Consider the following 17721-nt stretch of genomic DNA (forward strand, 5'->3'; position numbering starts at 1 on the left):
AGATCAAAAGCCAGTGATTTGTAAACATGGATAGAAAATAAAATCAATCACAAAACTTCAGAAAACGTACCATATATAACAACCAATCAAAAAGGACTAGACTTGAGAACAATGAAAGCTATCACCCATAACCAAAGAGAAAAATCAATTGTCAGAATCCTACAGAGAATGAGAGACAAGATGGGGTTTGCAGAGAAAGGTTTTATCAGATCTATTACAAATACAGACAAGGAATTAAGGAGAAAGCAAGAACAGAATGTAGAGAGAAATGGCTAATTTAAAAGGCAACCTGATAAAATTTCTGGAATTAAAATATATCATATCTTAAAATTGAGAAAAAAAAATCACTCACACATCAGCAGGAAAAGAGAATAAGGTAGCTGACCTCATAGTTACAGAAAGTATCCAAATTGAAGCAGTCAGGAAACATAAGTGATAAAAAACAAGCAAAGAATCTGCGACAATAGCACGTGTTCAACACATGTATAATCGGGGTCCAAAAATGAGGAGTGATGGGAGAGGCTATAGAAAGAAAGAAAGAAAGAAAGAAAGAAAGAAAGAAAGAAAGAGAAAGAAGAGGGAGAGAGGAAAGTGGAGGGAGGGAGGAAGGAGGAAGGAAGGAATGCATGAGGGAGGGAGAAAAAAGAGAAGAAGAAGAGGAGGAGAAGAGGAAGAACAAGAATGAGAAGGAGGAGGAGGAGGAGAAGGGGGAGGAGGGGGAGGAGCACGGAAGAAGACAACCACATAAAAATGACTAATTTGAAATGAAGGAAAACACCAGTGATCTATGTACGAAGAAACTAAAATAACTTGAATCAAGAAAATCACCATAAAAAGGGTATATCATAAAAAGATTTTAAAAAATAAAGATGAAAACTTAAAAGAAGCCTGAGAGGGAATAAAAACACTATTCCCAAGGGAATGAAGATTAAAATTGCATCTGGATGAAGTCAGGGAGAATGGCAGAATAAGGACCTCTGAAAATCCTTTCCTCCCTGAAGTAATGAGAACAGTGGGGAAAATTGTGAAAATCAATTTTTTTTTCAGAGCTCTGGGAATTAAGCAAAGGCCTCTGACAATGTAAGGGGCATTTATGAGAGCGAAAGACTGAACTCTGGTAATAATAATGAGCTTTATTGCATTTTACTTGCCCTATTCCCATCTCCTGCTCTCTGCCTCCCTGGTTGCCTTGAGAAGCAGCAACCCTATAGTCATGGGGAAAACCAAGAAGTCAGCAGAGCTGGATGGGAAGGAAGAGGACTTGAGCTTCTCCAAAGCCCCATTCCCAAAGAACTGCTTTTGATCTGTCTAGAAATTCTGTCGAACTCTACTCATTTGTCTTTATTTGATCTGCTTAGAGTTCACACCATGTGAATGCCCTTTCTCCCAGGGGTGTTTACAAAAGAAAAACAAAACAAAACAAACTCAGTATGGCTTGTTTAATACCACATCTACTTGATGTGGAGGTAAGAAATGGGGCACAAAATAAGTTCTCACCAAACAATAAAAATAATTACAATAAAGGGAAATGTTGGTGAAAGGGATGAATGGATGTCACAGGGGGCTCTGGGAATCTCCGACACATTCTTGTCCATACCCAAACCCAGGGCTGTTTGCATGCCCAGCACTAAGCACACATGCAGGAAAAGATCCAAAAAGTCTCTGCCCTCTCACCTCTGGCTGACCTTGAGACTCTGCAGTCATGAAATTAAGGCTAAGGCAGAGTTGTAAACTTCTGCCTAAGCATTGCAGATACGCCCTAACGCACATAAAGAACCCTTGGCAAGGACTACTAGGGTTATGGCAGTCTTCGATACTCTACTTTCCATAATGCATACAACAACTAGACAGAAGATCAATAAGGAAAAACAAGACTGGGATTACAGTATAGACTAACTTGACCCAACAGATATCCATCCAACATTCTACCCAACAACAGCAGGATTCATCGGAATAAATCATAGATGAGGTGATTTTAAAAATTCAATGATTTTAAAAAGGATCGAACTCATACAAAGTATGTTCACCAGCCACAGTGAAATTTCCCTAGGCATCAATAATAAAAGGGGATTTGGGAAATTGACAAGTGTGTGGAAATTGTACAATGCACTCCTACATAACCAATGGCTTGAAAAATAAGAGAGAAATCAGAAAATACTTTGATATAAATGAAAATGAAGACACAACATACCAAAAGGTATTGGATGCAGCAACACTAGATAAGAAAGAGCAAACTGAACTCAAAGCAAATGAAAGGAAGGCAATAATAAAAATTCAACTGGAAATAAGGGAAATTGTAGAAAAACAGGAAATTTATGGAACCAAAAGTTGCTCTATGGAAAGGTCAACAACTTGGCAGGGTAGGTATTATTTGAACTTCCATTTCAGGGGTGCAGAAAGCAAGATCCTGAAAAGACAGACAATTTGACCAAGATCTACTCGGAGAGTGACAGAGTCGGGATCGGAACTTAGGTGGTCTGCCTACCAAGTGACACAGTGTTTCCCATGACCAAGCAAAGTAATTGTGACCACCCAGTTCAGGGAGATGAGGCTAAGATCAGAGATACTGGAAAGTCATAATCTGGATAAGATCTAAACAACGGCTCTGCGGTTGGGAAGAAGTTATACTCCATCAGAGGCAGGAGTTGTGTTTTCAACTCTGTTTCCCACCTGCCTGGCACACAAACTCAGGCTGACTGATTGGCTTCATCAATCACAAGCTGCCACTCTCCTATTGAGATTGGTTTCTTTATCTTTAAAACCGGGGCTGAGGAGTATCTGTTCTTGGGAAGGGCATTCCTTCTTAGTTCCGCATTCTGTTACCCTTCAAGATATCTCTTTTATAAATAAAATGGATTCTTCTACCCCTGAGCTGACAAGTTGAATTATATTCTTCATTTTAAAAATAGTTTATTTATGCTGAAGAATTTGCCCCACTAAGGCTCTCCCTCTTACACACAAAATAGAATGTCCTCGCCTTCTCCCAAGCCTTGGGGAGGGCTTCCTGTGTTTGTAGAGGCTGTGGGGCATGACCAGACCTGCCCAGGAATAACTATTCCTGCTGTGAGCATTCTGTTTGCCTTATGACTTCATTTGGTGCTGCAATATAATATGTACATACCAATTTTCAATTTCTCTAGGAACATTATTTTCTGCCCAAGCTTAGTGTAACTGTCAAAAGTATTCATGGCTCAGGAACCAAGTTACAGTTTCCTGCTTAGAGTATTCAAAGCATAAAACTAAAGGCAAATAGGACTGGCTCTTTTTGCACACATTTTTCATTTATATCCTCTACTACTCCTCACTTTCATTGGAAAAAAAAAAAAAAAAGTTTTCTTGTGTATGCCACGGCAGAGTTTACCCGGAAAAGAAGGTGATCACAAACCCATTTCCTGAAGACTGGGAAACTCCACATGGCTAGTCTGTATTCCTTGTAAGTGCCCCAGCATATTTTGGCTGGACAAGATAAATTCAGAGGCATTGAAGACATACAGGACAATAATCAAACCAAAACAGTCTGTACAGCCAAGGCTAAAGATCCATGACCTCTGTAAGGTTGCTGTGAATGGTTACATAGGTTTTTTCACTGCACAAAGAAGACAGGTTAAGGGGTGGGTCTGTGGAGACTATAAGACATTCTGTGCTCTTTTGATGAGTCCTATGCTTATGGGACACCAGAAGGTATATGTTTATTTTATTTATTTTTTATATTATTTAAAATAAGTAAATATATTTATTTTAATTTGCACAATGGTGCTATGTGGACAAGCAGAGTCTGAACTTTGCATTTCCAAATCGTTGTTAACTTGCTGTTTTCATCCACGTGCCCTGATACAACACAATGCCGCAGACTGGGTCACTTACAAACAACAGAAATGTATTTCTCACAGTTGCGGAGGCTAGAAGCACAGATCAAGGTGCCCACCTGGTAGGAAGAGGGCCCTCTTCTAGGTTTCAGATTTTGCATATCATCACTTGGCAAAAGGGGCTAGGGAGCCATGTGAGGCTGTTTTATAAAGTCATGAATTCCCTTCTGGAGGGCTCTATCCTTATGACCTAATCCTGTCTCATAGGCCCCACCAAGTAAAATCATCATCCGGGCAGGTTAAGATTTCAACGTGAATTTTGGGGAGGGAGGCAGACACAAATATTCAGAAACTAGCCTTTGTTAAAGAATAAGTATCTTTTTACTCGGAAGCAATAAAGAAATAAACTAAGGACAAGATTGTGTTTGGGTCTTAAATGTAATAGAATCATCAATGTACTCAAGATCTCTCTTGCACACACGCACACAAATACACACACATACATGCACACATGCACACACACACACCCCCACATACACATGAATGCACGTACACCCATTTCTCTCTATGTGTCAAACTCATTCTTCTCTCCTACCAGAGAAGAGCTTTGCTTTCTACACCTGGCCAAACACAGAATTGATAAGAGCTTCCAAGTTGCATATCTTTCAGATGCAAATGGACAAAGTGACCTAATGATCTCCCTTGTTCCCAAATCAAAAATCTTGGCTGGTGACTCATTTATTAAACTTAGGTCAAGGTCCTGACCTGAACCAATCAAATATAGCCAGAATAGCCAGAAGGGGTGTGTGTGGGGGTGGGTGGGTTCTGGGGTGGGGGGAATTCTCTAGAAAATATACAACTTGAGCTAGGAAGGAATATTCCAAGAAGTAGATGTCTATTCCAATAAGAAATATTAAAGATGAGACAAAGCAATAAAGAGTCAGTCAGGCTACATAAGTTAGGGAAAGCCCAAATCACTGACATTTATGAATTTACCTTCATTTAAAGCAAAGGATAAAAAAGAGTAGCTTACTCTACTCACTCGTCCGAAGTCATCAATAGCTCAGCCCTGAAGTCACTTTGAAATCTCAATCTCAAACCTCTCTTTTCACATTTTATGCTATTTATATCCTAGTCACATACACCCCCTCACCCTTAGGCTCAATTGACGCCTCACCTCCTCCAAGAAGCTTTCCCCCAAACACTGTATCCCATCTTCTCTCCATTCCCATTAACACTGACAACAGGGTTGGCAAATTGCTTTCCTTAATCATATACTGTCTTGTATTGTTCATTAACTATTTGGGGCTTGTGGTTCATCTCCCCCAAAGAACTGTGCGCTCCGTAAATCTTTTGTAATGACTATTATTGGTACACTAACAACTAAAATTACCTTTATTCACAGCAGACACCACAATGCTGAGTGTACTCTTGGTAAACATATGAATAGGAACATATTTGGGGAAGATAAGATTAACACTAATCATACAAAGTGCACTGAAGATCCCAGAGCAAGCGAAACAGATGAGTGGCAGGGTGTGGTCTCTTTCTAATAAATACTGAATACAATGGTAAGGGATAAACTCAAACACAGTATTTGTAAAATGCTTAAATTTAGAATGATGAATCAGTATTTTATTTTGCCTCTTCCTTATTGAAGGAATGTCTCAGAAGCAAAGGTGATTAATTAAATCTACAGAGACAAATAATTTATTTTCTAGAAAAATGGAGGTTTTCTTTAACACAAAGTTCCAGGTGTGAGGCTGGTCAACTCAGACCATGAAAATGGTGGCAGACAAGCTCATTCATTTGGTCTAATGAAAATGATCAACCGTGGAATTGGGGAAAACCCCAATTAGAGGTATATTTAAAAGCCACAACAGGGGCACCTGGGTGGCTCCGTCATTATGCGGCTGCCCTCAGCTCAGGTCATGATCCCAGGGTCCTGCGATCAAACCCTGCATCCCCCTCTCTGCTTGGCAGGAGGGCGGCTTCTCCCTCTCCCACTCCCTCTGCTGATGCCCCCTCTCTCTGTGTGTCTCTCTGTCAAATAAATACATAAAATCTTAAAAATAAATAAATAAATAAATAAATGCCACAGCAACTAAAATCTGAATTAACTAAGCATTACCAGAAAATAGTCAAGGTAGAGACCTTCCTTAATGAACTAATGGTGAATATGCGCCATTTCTAAATTCTTTGTTAGATATAATTTATGCTCTAGGAGTTACTAAAAATGACTTGTATTTGGGAGTAAGATAAATTTTCTCTTTTATACTTGTTTATATTATTGTTTGTTGGATTCATTTGTTGAATATTTTCCCACATTGGAAAAAAAATCCATTCACATTCATTCAAGACCCCCTTAGTAAAAAAAAAAAAAAAAAAAAAAATAGCATGATCATGGCTGCCTTTCAGAAGCAAAGATTATAAGGCTTAAAATGCTTCTAGATTAGCCTTAGGTCACAGTGTGAATAAGGAGCACAGTGGGAGCAGAGGTCCAGACACAAAATGTCCCAATACCGCTTAGGAGGTAACTACTGGCCTGGATGACATTTCTAAGCCAGTAAAATCTGAAAAAAAGTAAGATTTTATTATATTTTGAGTTTTTATTTATTTTTTAAATATTTATTTCACAGAGAGAGAGCGCTCAAGCACGGGGAGTGGCAGGCAGAGGGAGAAGCAGAGTCCCCACCGAGCAGAGAGCCCTGATGGGGCTCGATCCCAGGACTCTAGGATCATGACCTGAGCCTAAGGCAGATGCTTAACCCACGGAGCCACCCAGGAGCCCTTATGTTTTGAGTTTTTAAAGATTAAAAAACAAACAAACAAACAAACAAAAACCCACACTGATATGCCCAGAGGGGAAACGATTGCCCAGACAAAAGACCCTTCCTCTCCTTCAGATTAATGCCATAGATGTTAGATGCAATGTTTACCAGATGTCCTGGCAAAAAAGACCCCTGATTTGGGCTGAGCTTCCCTCAATTACAAGTTTTTTTTTTTTTAATTGTTTACCTGTTTCATTTGAAAATGCATACAGATAATAGATACATATTATCTGCTTCTCTCCTTCCTGAGTTGATAGAATTACTTACTTGGACCCAAGGGATAAATGGGTGAACTTTGGGACTTTCACTGCAGAATTCTCCCTCCTTCTCCTTTCTTTTTGCAGAGGGATGTTTATGAAGGAAATTGGATTCACTGTTTGCTTACAGCAATATATTTAGCTGGTGGCTGTATGTGCCAGTCCAATTAACTCTTTTAACAATACGGGTGAAATGAGGTTATTGGATTATGTTTGTAGCCAATTATAATTGTTTTGGTTGACTACTCCCTCTTGTAACCTTATTTACAGTTAAGAAAACAACATTGAAAAATGTTTCTTAGCGTGGAAGAAAAAAGCCCAGGGAAAAATTGAAAGAATAATTTCTTTTCTCTAGATCATGAAACATGACCTCTTATTTATGTCTGGGCATAAAGGAAAGCCTACTTTCACAGAAATAAAAATTAAAATGTCAGCCATGAAACACTTTGAATACATCTCATTATCTTCATTATCATCATTACCTCTATTTCTTCATAAAAAGTAATGTCATCGGTGGGAAACAGCGTGATTCAAAGAAAGGAACACAAGGCTGGGACCAAGTTGACCACAGTTCTAATGTCAGATCTGTAGCTAGTGAGTCACCACCTCTCTGAATTTAACGTCCTTCCTTCAAAGTGCAAATAACAAACCTGTTAACACAGTGATCAAATGATGGGGTGTAGGTGATATGCTTTAAAAAAGTAAAGTCATAAGACATTGGTTGTGAATTAGTGTTGAGTAATAGGTATTCCTCCTAAGGTTATTTCAAACTATGGCACAAGGAGATTTTGTTCTGCATGTTAAAATTATTCCTAGGACAATGTTAAGGTAATTTTTTTGTCAACTCATCACTCTCTTTCCTGACCTGTTGCAAATATGTTGTGAATGGGGTTTTTTAAAGGCATGAGAAACTCCATGATACTTGACCGGAAAAGAAAATAATTGCTGGGATTGAATGGATCGCCAGGAGAGGAACAAATGACTCAGGCAAATGAGTGACCCGGAGCCCCGAAATCTATTTAAAATGATAGGTTTCGTTATTTTACAAGTATGGTGAGGTCAACACAGCCAGAGAAAATTGCCCTTAACAAAGAGTTTGTTACTCAGAGTTCCCAAAAGGTAGGGGCGTGCCACAACTTGCAGGGCCACAGGGGAACTCACAGCATCAGCCTGTGGCAGAGGGATCATTCTTAGGAAGGAAGACAGTCTGCAAAGCTAGTGCCCAGCTTAGCTCTCTTGCCTGGGGGGACCTAAGCTAGAAAGTATACATTATTTAGCACAAACCCATCACCACTATCAATGGAAACATCAAGGAGAAATTCTACTGGCATTAAGGAAATAGCATCTTTTTTTTTTTTTTTTAAGATTTTCTTTATTTATTTGAAGAGAGAGAGATCACAAGTAGGCAGGGAGGTAGGTGAGGGAGAGGGGAAGCAGGCTCCCCACCAAGCAGAGAGCCCCATGCGGGGCTTGATCCCAGGACCCTGAGATCATGAGCCGAAGGCAGAGGTTTAACCCACTGAGCCACCCAGGCACCCCACAGCAGATTATATATTAATAAGAACCAGGATAGCCAAATATCTGGCTGCTACAGGTTCTTGAGGAATGTTTATAAAAGGACTATCCCAAAAAGTATGTCATTTTATACATGTGTATCACTTCATGACCTGCCCAAAGTTCCTGGAGGGGGCAGGGTGGCCCAACCTACCATGTCTCATGTTCGTAGCCACAGAGCTAATAAGTGGCTAAGTCAGTATTGAGACCTCAGGAGTCTGGGCTCATGGTCCGTGTAGGTAATCTTCACTCCATGCTGTCTTCTTCCTTTTGATCCTCATATCAACCTGATCATTCTCTCTAATATCTGGGTGATCCTACAATTTATCATTCATATGGGGACAGTTTTGAGCCTTAGTAATAACTATGTTGGGGAAACAGGCATAAAAAAGGCTGCCCTGAGTGAACAAGGAATTAGTTCTCCTGCCTTATTACTGATGTGCCATCTGAGGCTGGAGATGCCTAGCTCATTGGTGCCACGAGCCAGGACCAACCAGGTTTGGGGAGGTCCTCATCAGGGCTACCCCACCTCACTTCTGTTGTGTCCTGCTTCCTCTTTCCCACACCTTGCTGGCACTAACACTGCTGGTCACAAAACACAAACACAAACTACCACAGGAGGAAGCTAATCTATATCTTCAATTAAATGGTTGATGGAAAGTGAGGCCAAGAAGGTAGGGGATGAGGATAGATTTCTTGAATTTAAAAAAAGGATATGACCTCCTGCAGAGACAAGAGTCTCCCTTTGACTCTATCTAGGCCATTGTTCACATTCAGGCCTGCATTTGGAGCACTTACTCCCGATACCATATTCTTAGGAATGGACAGAGTATAAACCTGACCATGACATTGCAGGTGTCCTTGCTGTTAACTCAGGTGCTTGGCAGGTGATCTGGTAGGAGATGCACCATATCACCTGGTGCACATGTCATATGTGGTGCTTGCCACTCAGAGGGAACTTAACATTCAGGAGGCCCAGTCATCTCTGTGCATGGGACAGTGGTGAAATGGTGTGAGTCTGTGGCCAGCATCTTATAACCTTCACAGAGAGTCCCTTGTCCTACTGAAATGGAAGAACGGGACAGTAAGAATACTGCATCTCCAACATCAATGGAAAAACCTGTGCTTTGTCCCTTGTGTGTCAGTGTGGCATTGTTGGCAGGCCAGAGGATCTGGGGATTGTCTTTAAGATTAAAATGTCAAGGTTTACTTCTTAATATCAGTGTAGTGATCAAGAGAATGGATTTGGAAATAGCATAACCTGCATTTGTAGCCTGACTCTGACACTTACTGGTGGTGTGACCATCAATGGCTCATTTAAAATTTCAGATCCTCACCAAAACATGGGGATAATGACTATTCATATTTTGTAGGGCTATTTGAGGATTAAGTGGGCTGAAGCATGCAAAGTACTTCTTAGAGTGCTTTGCACAAGGAAGTATTTAATAACTGGCTATTTTTATTAATAATTTCTCAGTTTAGTGTAAAATTAAGTGACCCCAGGGAACATTTTTCAGGAGCTGAATAAGATAACAAATATACATTTTTTGGTCTTAAGGAATAGGAGATTTTAGTTTTTTTTTTTTCAGGGATTTAGAGAGGATTTTAATCTTTTCTGACATTCTCTCAAGCTTTGTTGCCAGAGTACGAACATAACGTAGGCGTGGAAATCAAGGGGGAACAATGTCTGTCTGTCTCTCTCTCTCACAAGTGCACACACACACAGAGACACACATATCTTTTTACTCTTAATGCACCAGAATATTTTCTTAAAACAAGGACATTCCATCACATAACCAAAGTACAATTGGTATAATAATGAAATATAATGTCATATAATATTATAACGCAATCTGCATTCTGTATTCAAATATATGCAATTTTTGGAGTAACTATCTTTATAACTTTGTGTATTTATTTCCTGATTAGTATATAAGCCAGGACCACAAACAGCGTTTAGTGACACGGTTCTTCAGTCTCCTTTTTTCAGAAAATTCTTCATTGTACCCTCGTCTTCCACAAACTTGATATTTTTCTGAAAAGAAGAGTCTAGTTCTTTGTAGAATGTCTGTCAATTGGTGTTTGATGTTTCACTCACAAATGGATTTGTATGATGCATTTTTGGCAACAAAACCATATTGTTCAAGCCTTAAGAGTGGCTTCTAGAGGTCTGTGTCCTGTGAGCCTGCAGACGTCTCCAGCCATATGCCTCCCATCCCTCCTGCCATATTGATTCCCGCTACACCACAGTCTCCTTCATCTCCGTACTGTACTCCTCTGCCTAGAGCACTTTCCCCTCTTTGCCCCTTCTCTGCCTCACACTCTTCATCATTCTTCCTTTTGATCTAAGCTTCAAGGTTTCTCTTTCTGAGAAAACATCTTAGATGAGGTTACATGACCATCCCCACTTCTCTTTCCTTATAGCACTTATGTCTTTTGTAATTGTGTGTTTGTGCTTTGCTCTGTGAGCTCCCTGAGAAGGTTCTGTCCTCCCATTTAGGCTATGGCTCAAGATACAGAAGGCACAATGGATAGGTGTTAAATAACTAAGTTATGTCTTTACTACTTTATTGCTCCTGTAATTTCTGATTGATTGGGGCACTTCACACTTCTACCCTGTGGTACTATTCCTTTTAATAGGTGTTAACAGAAAAGAAATTACTATTGACGCAGTTGTTACTTCTAGTGTAAGACTGGCCCTTAAGCCCAACATCATGCCCACAAGGTTGAAGGACAAACCAGCTGCAGAAAAAAATTTCCAAGAAGTAAACTAATTATTACCACATGCTTTGTTTAATATTGTATCTTTTTTTTTTTAAATCTGCCTTAGATTTTAAGGGCATCTATATCTTCGGTGCATAATAGTTGCTTGCCCACCAATTATTGGTTCATCTAATAGTTTCTTTAAAAACGCAAGCAAAACTAAAGTCAGAGAGATGATGAGAAGCTTACATAAAGTAAAACAAAAAGAATAAAAGAGTAAAATAAATCAAGTAAAAGATTGAGCTGATTCTACAACCAAACATATCACTGCAATCTGTATATGTTTATGACAAATGATTTATTCAAATACTTGGTGGAATTCAGCTGAATTATCTTCTAGAGACAACCAGCTAGCCCACCACAGAGAAAATCCTTTTGTCAGGAAGACGTTTTGTGACAAAGTAGACACTAGATGTTCCTTTGTTTCGACCTAGGTACAGAGCCTTTCAGCCTGCCTGCCCCACAAGCTCCAAGGGGAACTTCAGATAGAAATCAACGATGTCATTAAGCTTCCTTGTACATGTCAACATGGAAATTGTCTTTGAAAACACAGCTCTGCATGTCTATGACTATGGAATTTGCTGAGGGATGGGTTTCTATATATAAATAGAATATAGCTCTGGTATTGTGGACATAGCATCTGTTAGCTGCTTCACATGGGGCGGACTGCTGATCATGAGGCCAGTGCAGAGTATGGTGCGGTGGAGTACAGGAAATAATTATCTTAGTTTCACGATTTATGTAATAGCTCAGCGTAGACCTCTGTGCAGAACACGAGACAGCTGGACCATGAAGTCCAACAGGAAATGGGGGGTCCATGCTAGCAGCTTAAGATTGAGCATGGAGCTGGACACCCTACTGGTATAGAATAATTTTAAGTTTAATTAATTAATTCCCTGTCTTGGTCTTAACGCTGTAAGAAAGAGATGTTAGCTCCTAAAAATTGTCATTTGTAGATACCTGGTTAATCACTTATTTACCTACTCTTCTTCAACCTGCTGAATACCAACCTTAACCAAAGTACTCTTTGATGTCACTATATTAGCAATGTGGCCATTTTATTGTCAATGACAGAACTGAAAAATCTCTCAACAAATCATACTGCTTTGGGGTTGACAATTGTATTATACAAGAATCTTCTAAAAGGTTTGGTGGTCCAATTGATGCTGAGCAAACCAAAACAGCAATCACCTGAGGAGGCTGTGGGCACTCAGGGAAGTGACAGGCTCATCAAGAGACTGTTATTGCAGGAAGAGAAAAAAAAAAAAAATCAAAGCACAGGCCAAAGCTGCCATTTTACTGGTGCAAAATGAATTTTTATTGCTCTGAATATAAAAAGTGATTCTAATGGTTGCCTTTGTAAAAAAAGTAGTAATTTAAGCCCTACAGAGGTAAATGGGCTTACCTAGAAACTGAAACTGTACCAACTTTAAACCATGTTAGGAAGGCATGAAAGAAATGAGAATGGAGATTAACTCTATGGGGTCCTGAATTGCATCTTTTGCACTGGTCCAGAGCCCTTCCCAGGACAAAGTTTTTACTCTGTCCTGGTCCCTCATAGAGGTCTGGGAGTTAGGGAATGTCCACCTGAAAATGTGACATTTAAGTTTATATTTAAAAGATGAATAGAAGGTAGCTTAGGAAAAGGGAATGAGAAAAGAGGTGGGAAGGGAAAAGGAAGAGGAGTCCAGGCTGGGGGAAATGAATGTTATTTGGCTGTATCGAGTAAAATCAAAGAGGGAGAGGTGAACTGTAGGAACTCCATTTTTCAGCTAAAGCGGACCCAGGAAATACAGACCCCTCAATAGCTTTCTCCACACAAGAAAAACTCCTTAAAAATCTCCTTTGGCTTCCAATATGTTCAACCCATGCTATTTGTGAAAGATCCATTTTCCTAACTCTCCTTTGCTCTGGTTCGAACTTCCCTTCACTGTCTTCCCATTGACCATGACCACTCCTAACTCTAAGTACTTACTCGGTCCCTCTCTCTTTTTCTTTCTTTCTTGACCAGTCCCTCCACAATTACTCATCAATATTTGCGTCTTCCACAGGTTCATCCCATGATTTCCCATTGCCTCATTATTTAAAATTTAGGGTGAACTTATAATATATCAGCTAAACTAGGAAACACGAGAGCACATGAGTGCTACCTATAATTATTCCAAGGAGACAGAGATAATGTAAGCCATTATTGTTCGTGGGCAAACTTAAATGTTTTGTTGCTCCCCTTTCATAGAAAAGGCACATATATGTGGATATACATAGCAATTTATGACTGTGATCTCTGGATTTTTACTTATCTATTTCATATATGTTTGACTTGAGCTGCAATCTAAAATGTCACGTCCCAGAGAACACAAAACCTGTAGTATGTCCATTGTTTTGCCAATCTCTGCTTAACCCTGTGCTAGCAGGTGCACAACAGGTACAGAGTGAACACCTAGTATGGGAATTTAAAACAAAATAAATGATTCATGGTTGATACGACACAGTAGTCATTCTTAACCTTAACTCTCCATTAGAATAACCTGGTAAGTTACACACACACACACACACACACACACACACACACACACCCCTTGTCCCTTCTCCAAATGTCAAATATTCTGATTCGATTTGTCATGGGTTTGGCTTGGGAGTTAGGGCTTTTAACCACTACCAGGTGATTCTGATGTCCAGCCAACACTGTAGACAAGTCCCAGGGAGGTCGTTTGTCAAGGACTGAGGTGATGAAAACACATACTTGGTGAGTATGTGGAGAGGCCAGGAAAGAAGAGCCCTGCAGAATCATCTAATACTAGACCTAGAAACCATGTCAGAATTGTGGCAGTATTATTAAGCACTCAGACTTTAGAGCCAAGTAGATGCAGATTCAGATTACCTGAATAGAACAGACTCTGCTGGACAGAATGACAAGGAAACACTAATCTAATTCACTTCCCCTAGAAAACATTAAGAGGTACTAAATTATCCTAGATTCCCTCCAGCCATCTTAATTGAAAATATGCTGGCTTGTGGTCAGGCATAAATCCAAAATTGCTCTGAAAACATGATCATCAAATTCCTATACTTCTAGTAAGTCACTCTATTTCCCCCGTATGATGGGATGATTTTCCTCCAGATGTCAGAACAAGGCAGTGTAGAAAGATGGTTACTTGCATTGTCTGCCAATTATGGAGACTGTAAAGCAAACAACAGAGGTTAAGGTTCTGACTTTTTTTTTTTTAATCCAAATATGTTCAATCCTTGATGTTCAATTTACTAATCTAGTTCTTACTCTTCCTTTTCACTGTACCCTGACATCTCTCCCCCATGTACTGTCCAGCCGTTCAGAATTACTATACTATTCTTCTTCCACTTCTGCCAATGAGATCTTACTTTATTGTATCCTGACCATCCTTGACTAAAGCTGACAGAGGTATCAGTTAAGCTATTTTTCTCCCCATACTGTCATTTTTGTTCTCTACACCTGTTTATACCATAGAATGTGAGACTTGCAAGGGCAAAGAGTACATTTAATATTTCTTTATAAAGCTCCAAGGATGAGCAGAGAGCTGGTCTACAGTAAGTTCTCTAAAGGATGGAACCAGTGAAAAAATAAATATTGATGATGCAATGTTAACAGTCAAAACAAAACATATAATTGGATCACTCACATATTTGAGAAAAATAGGTCTTCTTATTGATGATGAGAAGGAAGTATACGGCCATACCACCCTGAATGCGCCCGATCTCGTCTGATCTCGGAAGCTAAGCAGGGTCGGGCCTGGTTAGTTCTTGGGTGGGAGATGATGAGAAGGAAAAGATCCCATTCAAAATGGAAAACAGTGGATAGTTTTATTTTGTTAGTTGATAATTTACTTTCTCCCTTTGCTTGGGAAGAAAGCAAAAACTTGCAGCAAAATGGCTTGCTCATCAGGCAAAAGGCAATTTATTTTCTGGTGTGCCTGAATAAGGAAAGTCAGTTTGCTTAGTGCAGGCGATTGAAACCCTCCTGCTGTTATAACACAGGCAGCAGCATGTGCTTTCCATGGAGAGAGGACAGGAAGTCATGACTTGGAATCCAGTGGTCTCCGCTATCTACTGGCTATAGGCCATTGCAAAGTTTCAGGTATGTCTGAACTATTTTCTCATTTTTAAATAGTTGTAATAATATCTGCTTTATTTGCCTAAGTTCTAAGTGAAGTGACTAGGGTAGTTGAACACATGGGGCAGAAAAACCTTTAGTTTTTCCTACTACTCTAAGTCATTCTGGTGGGAGATATTGATAACAGGGAAGGCTATGCATGTGTGGGGGACAGGCTAAAAGGGAAATCTATGAACCTTCCCCTCAATTACGCATGAACCTAAAACCGCTCTTAAAAAATAAAGTCTTAAGTTTTTACCTGAAACTTTGCCACTTGGAGTCATTTTCCCTCATTTCTATCTGTCAGGCTCGCTGTGGTGAATCTGTAGTGTGTCTACCAACCATTCAGTACTTATCAACATATTGAGCTAACTTTCCAATGAATCAAGCTCAGGACTTTTCTATGTTTTGGCTGGTTGGCTGGTTACCACAGGTGTTAGCAGAGACTGAGGTAACTAAAGCAAAAATGGTAGACAGCATGGGGATCTAGGAAACCTGACTGATCAGCTTATTTGCACCCTACACCTGCCTGATCTTGGATATACCATTACTATGTGATGGTGTCCAAGTTTATAAATTGCGGGGTCATGGGGCACCTGGGTCGCTCAGTCAGTTAAGCATTTGCCTTTGGCTCAGGTCATGATCCCGGGGCTCCTGGGATCAAGCCCCTCATCGGGCTCTGCTCAGTGGGGAGCCTGCTTCTCTCTCTCCCTCTGCCCCTACTTATGTGTACTCTCACTCACTCTCTCTTTCAAATAAATAAATAAAATCTTTTAAAAAAATGAATTGCTGGCTCTGAGGGAAATGATCTGCTGATGAACAGTTATGGTCATAAAGTCTTGATCTGCCTCAAGAAACACAGGGGATTTATATTCTGCTTCTTTTATTGTATCTGACCTTAAAATCTACACGGCACCCTTGCCCATTATAGACAAATAAAATACCAAATGATATGATGGGACAAATGGTAGCATTTGCACCACAACCTGAATTTAATTCCGAGTCTTAAATGTTCTAGTATACACTCAAGGAGGTAGTCTTTTATGTCCCTTGGCAAATGCTCTGAAATAACATTCAGTGTAAAGTATGCAGTCTTTAGAGCCAGAAGATTATCATGTTGTGCTTCTTTCTTAGTGATGAGCGGTGCAAGAAGCAGTCATTGGTCCTTTATTCTGAAGCAGATATCTTGTCATGTCAAGAACATGAGCTCTCTAAAAACTCCACTGTTGTGTCTGGCTCCCAAACTCTTACAGAGTTTACCTCCCAGCTTAGAGTGCATGGGACTAGCCAAAGTCTCCAATGAATTTACCTTATCTACGCAACATTACTAAAATAGCAGAACAATAGGATGTTCTGTAGACTGTCCGGGCAGTAAAGATCATTTGAGACTAAAGTATGCCAGATGTCAGTAGAATAGATGTAGCCCTAAAGCATACATGTAAATGTACACTGCTATTTACCCTGAACAAATGCAAAATGTTTTAAATACATCTTGGTGAGGATGGGGAAGAATATATTTTCCAGATCAATGACCTCATAGTATGTATCTGAGGTTTTGTCAATCTGCTCTAGCAAAGTTACCTCATCTGGCATACCCTATGCAATTAGATATCTTACTTCATGGAGTTTGTGGTAATTTGCTGCCATCTTCCCATATCTATCTTTTTTGTGTGTGAATCCATTAACTATGGATACAATTTGGACCAATTCCCTGGCATCCTTTAGGTCTTTAGGTATGCCACTAATCTCTGCCACTTAGTTCAGAAGCTGGGTTGGGGCTATATACGTGATCTTGAAAGTGAATATTTGCTTCAATTTTGTGCCTTAAGTGCCTCACTTGTTCCACTCTAGTCCTGGCCTTACTTGGGACACAATATTCTTTTTACTTTTTTAAAGATTTTTAACAATTTATTTGTTTGACAGAGAGAGCAAACACAAGCAGGGGGAGCAGCAGGCAGAGGGAGAGGGAGAAGCAGGCTCTTCGCTGAGCAAGGAGCCTGATGTGGAGCTCGATCCCAGGACCACGACCTGAGCCAAAGACAGACATTTAATGACTGAGCCACCCAACCGCCCCTATTGTTTTTAACTTAAAATCTTGTTCTACGTGGCTTTCATCATTTTGGTAGTTCTTACACCAAAGGCCAAGGAACCAGTGGAAACTTCTACCAACAGCCACATATGTTTACTCCAATTATACATTTGGAGACCAGGGAAATAATCATTGGGAATACTCATATCCTACTCTAGCAGGAGCACCATAATGACATGTCTGGTTCTTGGGCTTTAATGCCAAAGAAGATCCTGCCTCTAATATTCTTCAAAATGCCTTGGTATCCCCATTTCTCATGTGAAAAATTATCTATTTCTAGTCTTGACTCTCTCTG

Source organism: Mustela nigripes, chromosome 4 (genome assembly GCF_022355385.1).
Source record: "Mustela nigripes isolate SB6536 chromosome 4, MUSNIG.SB6536, whole genome shotgun sequence".
Taxonomy (NCBI): domain Eukaryota; kingdom Metazoa; phylum Chordata; class Mammalia; order Carnivora; family Mustelidae; genus Mustela; species Mustela nigripes.